The sequence below is a fragment of the Salmo salar genome, chromosome 15 (assembly GCF_965601325.2).
Source record: "Salmo salar chromosome 15, fSalSal1, whole genome shotgun sequence".
Lineage (NCBI taxonomy): Eukaryota > Metazoa > Chordata > Actinopteri > Salmoniformes > Salmonidae > Salmo > Salmo salar.
The window spans coordinates 4,926,725-4,934,154 of NC_138305.1; the positions used below are offsets into that span (position 1 = coordinate 4,926,725).

The 7,430-nt window shown below is 45.9% G+C and overlaps 1 non-coding gene across 1 annotated transcript; it reads right to left on the bottom strand.

Moving 5' to 3' along the window:
* Window positions 1-6,699: 6,699 nt before the first annotated feature.
* trnaa-ugc (transfer RNA alanine (anticodon UGC)) lies at window positions 6,700-6,775 on the bottom strand. The gene has a single exon. It is a non-coding gene; the product is annotated as a tRNA-Ala (tRNA).
* Between the last annotated feature and the right edge of the window lie 655 nt (window positions 6,776-7,430).

Below are 7,430 nucleotides of genomic sequence, written 5' to 3' on the forward strand. Positions count from 1 at the left end.
TCACGGTAATAGCTATTGTAAATTGGACAGTGCAGTTAGATTAACAAGAATTTAAGCTATGTAACATAAGTTAATCGTACTGTCCTTGTGTTGTGTTTTGTTCAAAGAAATCACCCCAGCCAGTGGTCCCAGTTGAGCATTATTTATTATCTGTAGTTAAATAGGAAACAGCATGTTAGTTGTGCAGGGTTTAATGGTGTTGATGGCTGTCGATAGTAAAATCTGTAGCATGAAAACAACTCTGTTAACAGTGAGCTTATGTGACCATTACATCGGTGAATGCTAGCTAACACACTTATATACTGTACAGCAATCATATACCAAAGCACATCCCAGAAAGCCCCTCAATTCCTAACAGGTACCATATACCCTCACATGTATGAATCAGGAATGTACAGAAAACTTAAACACATTGTAAAATATAAAAATAGAATACAGTATTCAGAATGTGACCTACCCCTTATATCACATTTTCATACTGGGGAGACCTGACGTTCGCCATCTTCCCCTATCTGCAAGCGGGGCCAATAACACACCTTATTGTCATTGGAATTGAACCAACCAATAAGAATGATTGAACATTAAATACATATTTCTTTAAAGGCAAGTGGAAACATAACCAACCCTGTTACATTCTCCCCTGTTGATTTACATTTGTATACTATAAAGAAACAATCTAAATAAAAACAAAATGAGGTATGCAATACATATGTCACCAAAGACTACTCTCTGAAGAGAATTAGGGGAATTTAAATACCCCGTAGGAAAACATGCCTGTTACATGGTCAGTACTCTCGGTGACAATAAGAACCTCAGACAGAAAAACCTTGGCCTACTTGACCTTTGACCCATTACCTCCATGGGGCCTCTTAAAAGTGAAACCCCCCAAAAAATGGGCTAAAGGCCTGGAAATCTACAGGCCAAATTGGATTCTAATCCTACACCCACACAGGTATTCTAACGAACTCCGTATGAAAAACCCTCTGTGTTTGCATAGTCTCTATGAGTCTCACTGGGCGTTTCCTAACCCGACCAGCCCCTGACCTGACAGGCCTAACGGAGTTATCATTACGGCTAACCTGTTCAACTACAACCACCATTGGTGGGTCACTGTCCACAGTCGGTGGATAGTCAAGGTTAAGGGTTCTGTGACTGTTGCTGGAGCTTGTGCTACTAGCTGCATCTGCAGAATGCCTTTCTTCTTCAGAGGGTTCGGACATTTCTTCTCCAAAGGTTAGCTCTGACACGCTTGTGCCACCAGTGGCACCCTCAGAATGTGGTGAGTTCTGAGGGTCCCTCACCAGTGGCCCATCTTCCAGCACATCTGGGGTCTCTTCTTCAGATGGCCCTGACTGTGTTTCCCCCGGAGGTCTGCTCTGATACCCACACACTAGTCCTCTCATCCATGTCTGGTATATCATTCATGGATGAGGCCTCCATCTCCTCACTCTGATCCTCACTGTCTCCCTTATTAGGTGTCTCCCAAGGTAGTATCAGGGAGAGGCAAGAAGTTTACAGGCATTATCAGATTACGTTGGACTGTTTTCTCCTGACTAGTTGACATGTTCTGTATCTTGAAGATGTGGATGTCACTATTCTTCTCAGTAACAATATAGAGGTTGTTCTCCCAACAATCAGCCAGCTTCCTCTTTCCACATTCACCCTTATTCGCCAGAAGCACCCAATCACCGACCTCCACTGGAGCTCCTCTGATCTTCCTGTCTGCGTGCCTCTTCAGCTGTTTGGTTGGCAACACCTATACCATCTCCATGGCCTCCTTCAAGTCTCTCATCAGGGACTTGACGTACTCATCATAGTCTACAACCTCTGAGTCTTGCAGCACGGTACCAAACATCATGTTGACAGGCAGACGTGGGCTTCTCCCAAACATCAACTGGAAAGGGGCGTGGCCCGTGGTTTCACGGACTGTACAGTTGTAGGCAAAGTTCAACGACTTCAGCTTCTGGGGCCATCTGTGCTTCGCTCTCGTAGGTAAGGCCCTGATCATGTTTCCCAGCGTTCTGTTGAACCTTTCGACTCCCCCGTTCCCCCTCGGATGGTAGGGAGTCATGTGCGACTTCTGAACTCCTGCAGCAGAACTCAGCAATCAATTTACTTTCAAAGTTGGCCCCTTGGTCAGAGTAGATATGTTGAGAAAAACCATACACACAGAAGATGTTGTTCCACAGCTGAAGGGCCACTGCTTTAGCTGATTGGTTCGGACACAAGGAGGTATGGGCCATCTAAGTAAAATGGTCAGTCACAACCAGAACATCCAAAGTCTTGTTGTTGGAGTCTTCAGCAGACTAGAAGTCCACACACACTAACTCGAGGGGCTTAGTTGTGATGATGTTCTCCAATGGAGCTCTGGCCTCTGGCTCTGGGGCCTTACTGAACACACACCTCTTGCAGCTCTGGAAGTATTCTCTCACATCAGACTCCAGACCAAGCCAGAAGAACCTCTGTCTCATCAGGTACAACATCCGCTATTGCCCCTGATGACACCCATCTGCTGTTGTCCCTGAGGACACCCTTCAAGACTGTCGCCCTCAGGTGGGTACTAGATACTGGTACGTCTTCTTTGACAGCAAACTTTTGGTAACATGATATAGTACACCCATTTTCCGAGTGAGCTTCTCCCAGGTCTTCAGAATCCACAGAGCCTCGAGACAAATCCTACAATTCATGTCCAACTGTGGCCCTACATTTGCAGATTCACTGTATCTTAACCTCTTTATGACTGACAGACACACGGACACACACAAGAAAAATAGGGACCGATGGAGACAAGCACCATTTAAAATATTACACTCTGTGGACAATGGGGGTCAGACTAAAAATATAGTTCATGGCCACGTTCCCTCCTAGAATATCTCTGGCCCCTGTCCACGTAGAAGACCTGCCTGACGCTGCTTTGATATCAGGTCGTCATGGGATAGCACTCTCACATCTCAGATGGCACCAGTGACTGAGTGAGCTGAGACAGTAGCAGCACACAGTTCTGTAGACCAGCCTCCCCTTGCGACTTCAGGACTGCTGACACCGCTTCCTTTGACAGAGAACCAGGAGACGGATAGGAGGTAGTTTGGCAGTCCATGACAATTTCACAGGCATCTGCCTCATTTGCTGGTGAGCAGCTCTCGAGGTCGAACGGGTGGTTCGACCAGCGGAACACATCTTGCACCTTCTCAGCATGTACTCCCACAGCTTCTTCCAGCTAGGCCTTGTATGGAACCCTTGTGATGCGGTGGCGAGCGCTCGGCTGCACAAATGGCTGTCTACTGAGTGCATCAGCAATGACATTATTGGGACCGGGGATGTACTTGATGTCAAACTCGAATGGAGCGAGCTTAGCAACCAATCTCTGTTCACAGGCATCCCATTTGGGCTTGGACAGGATGTACGTCAATGGGTTGTTGTCTGTCCATACAGTAAAAGGCTTGCCTCTAAGCCAATGACTAAACTTCTCACAGACGGCCCAGCATAAAGCAAAAAATTGTAACCTATGGGCAGGATAATTTGACTGTGCATAAGTAAGGGATTTGCTAGCGAATGCTACGGGTCTGGCCGTGGACCCATCCTCTGGCACCTTGGAGAGGACAGCACCTAAGCCATTACTAGATGCATCTACAGACAGCAAGAAATGTCTACTAAAATCAGGAGGGGCTAGCATGACCGGATCGAGGAGAGTTTGTTTCAACTCACTGAAGTGTTATCCGTGTTATCCTCCATGAGATCCTTCTCTGTCATCCATGCAATAGCCTTCACTTTTTCTGGGTCTGTGGCCACACTTCCTTCACTGATGACATGCCCCAAGAACCGCACTGATCTCTTCATGAAATGGTATGTCTTTGGAGCCAATTTCAGATTATGGGCTGTGAGAAGCTCAAAAACTGACTCCAAGCATTGCAATCCAAGTTCTTCAGTCGGGGCAAAAACCAGCACTGTCATAGGTGTCGTAAGGATTGGACCAAGGCGCAGCGGGTAAAGTGCTCATCTTCTTAATTTATTAGAAATAACACTTAAACAAATGACGAAACAGTCCCATAAGGTGCACAGACTATACAGAAAATAACCACCCACAAAACACAAGTGAAACAAACCTCAACTAAATATGGCCTACAATTAGAGACAACGACAACCAGCTGCCTCTAATTGGAGGTCCTACCAAAAACCCAACATAGAAATAGAAAACTAGATTTAAACATAGAAATAGAAAACATAGAACCTAAACCAAAAACACCAAAACACACAAAACAAACACCACCTACCATGCCCTGACCAAACTACAATGACAAATAACCCCTTTTACTGGTCAGGACGTGACAAGCACATTGTCCAGGTAACAGAGAAGACTAGAAAAATGTTGATCCCCAAAAAATGCTCAACATCATCCTCATGAATGTAGCTGGACTTTTGGAAAGTCCCTGTGGAAGACGGTTATATTCATATAAACCAGAAGGAGAAGTGAAGGCTGTAAACTTATTGTCGTCTTCATGAACCTCTATATTGTAGTAGCCTGAGATCAAATCCATTGTAGAAAAGAAGGCATTGCCACCCAGGGCCGCCAGAACATCAGCTTGGTGAGGTAGAGGGTGAGCATCATTTACAGTGCGAGCATCGAGCCATCGGAAGTCTGTACACAGTCTCAGATCGGCAGACTTCTTCCAGACCAGCACTGAGTGGGGAGGCATACTCACTGCTGGATTTCCTGATTATCTCTTGTCTCTTCCATCTCATCCAAGGCCTGCCTGAGCTTGTCATAATGGTTAGGGGAGAGCCTACGGTAAGGTAGCCTCAAAGGTTTGGTGTCACTGAGTCTGATGCGATGGACATATCCAGTAGCCTTCCCGTATTCTAGTTTGTGCCGGGAGAAGATAGACTCATAGCAGGCTATAAGCTGAACTAGCTTGGCCTTACACTGTTGCGACAACTGAGTGGACTCAATGTCATTGTCACCCAGCCTTAACTCGTGCAACACCTCACTTGTCATAGTGTGGTTGGACGTCAATGGTCAAGCTATCTGCACTACAATTGTAAAAGTCTGGATTGTCATCTATTTTGTGTAGCTGCTGGGATTGGTGGGACAGTGGGCCCATCTATATAGTCAGTGTCAAAGTCTTCTAATGCCATGCAAGGAAAAACGCCCGCTATCTTGGCATTGCGTCTCACTGTTACTGGCTTTGGTGAGGGATTGATAACTCTGACAGCGACCCAGCCATCGCTCCACAATGTCGCTACTGTTCTCCCCACTAGAATGTTTTTCGGTCTTGAGCGTGCCCTCGTAGGCTCAATAACGACAGCACTGCCCGCGGATACATAAATGTTCCTGCATAGGCTCCAATGTGACCGCCCGCTTCAGCCTTACCGAGCTCACTCTTTCTGGCACTTTGGTTCCTTTCCATCTCTCTACATTAGCCAGCAGACGGAACAATTTGTCATCTCCATTGTGTTCAGATGATGACATCTTCTCCCAGAAGTCACCGGTCGTCTTCAGCTCCCTGATGAGCTGTTATCACATTGCTGCCTAGGATGAGCTCATCACGTTGGCCATCCAACTACTAGAACAGGGACAGAGACACTGCTGCCATACACAGACAGATTCAATTCACACACACCTATAGGCTTGGTCTTCAACCCCCCCGCAGCCAACCAACACCACTTCAGTCTGACTGAGGGAGCAACTCTTAAGCACACCTGCTTTCTCAAGGCGTGGCACCAGCGTTGAGCTCAATGTGCATGCCATAGAACCGCTGTCAATCATAGCGCTCACCTCTACAACATCCCCCAGTAACACACTAGTATAGAAAAGTTAATCGTTGTGGAGCACTCTCTGTATTTTGCATAATTACTTTTTTGTTTGACTTAATTTCATCACAAACACTTGAATATATTGACTTTAAATCTACACCACTACCTGATTGGGGCACCTCACAAGGTCCTCACACCATCAGTGTGGTGACCAGTGGGGGCAGCCGCAAGGGACGTGGAGCCTTGCACTTCCTCTGATACTCCTCCAGCCTGGCATGGACCTCCGCAGCCGTGCACTCATGCATTGTTTTGCTCATGAATATCAATGACAGCTCTGGGTTCGGACAGTGCTTGATGAACATGACAGCCAGAACACGTGATGGATTGTCTAGCTCCTTGTTCTGCCTCTTCAAAACAGTCCTCTGCCACCTCTATGGACCTGTTCAGTCTGATCCAGTAGTCAAATAGAGTCTCCCCTTCCATTGGCAACGTAGAATAAACATCAGCTAGGGGCATGTCAGAGTTGATTGTGTCGCTAAAGTGATGCTTCAGAATGTCAAAAACCAGTCTAGGGCCCTGGCTTGCGTCAACTGGGTTACTGCGTAGGCTTATTCTTACCACATCCCTTGCCCGCCCCATCAGCTTGCCAAAAACTTCCTCTGACCCCTCCTGCTTACCGTAGCCCTTCTTCTGCATGTATACTACCATGATCTCTTCCCATTCATGCACTTCTCTGAACCATCCCCCCTGAAATACACTGGTTCACTGACATCATTTCCTACCGCTACATTTAGACTAGAGCTGGCCCCAACATTTTTACATTTACATTTACATTTTAGTCATTTAGCAGACGCTCTTATCCAGAGCGACTTACAGTAGTGAATGCATACATTTCATTTAATACATTTTTTTTAAATTTTTTTTTATTTTTGTTTTTTGTTCCCGTACTGGTCCCCCGTGGGAATCGAACCCACAACCCTGGCGTTGCAAACACCATGCTCTACCAACTGAGCCACACGGGACCAACCTTGGTACCACCAACATTATCATCTTTCTGAAGTCCCACCCCATCTCCCATAGCCTTTGATTCCAAACAAGAGGCAATATTTTCACCTATGGAGTGACCTATCTGCTTAACAATGCCCGCCAGGAAATCCATAGACACATCCCCATTCCTAGGAGATGGTGAAACTGGCTCGAATGCACTGAGTTGAGGTAGATCTAAGTCATGTGGAAGGTGCACACTTGCCTGTGCAGTTGGTCTGGCCAGAGGTGTGGAAGTAAGTGGAGAAATAGCTGCCCCCCTATCTACTGGCGGTGAAGGGTTAAACATGAGAACTCCCCTACTGTACCTCTCCCAAAACTCTCCATTTATTTATTATACTTTTTTTGTTGTTCTTGGTGGAAACAAAAGTAAATAAAAATCACAATGAATATCAACACACTAATAAAATCAGCTTGAATATAATGCACTCAAAATAAAAGTTCAGTGGTAGTTGCACCCACCTCTAACAAGAATCAACACAGAAAAGTAACAAAAGAAACAGCCTCATAAATATCTCTGTCGCCACCTTGTGGCAAAAAGTGGCGTCGCACTCAAGTTAATTGGCATCGGATAGTTACAAGCATAACAGCACAATTACTAACTAATCATACTATCACCACATACAAGTAATACA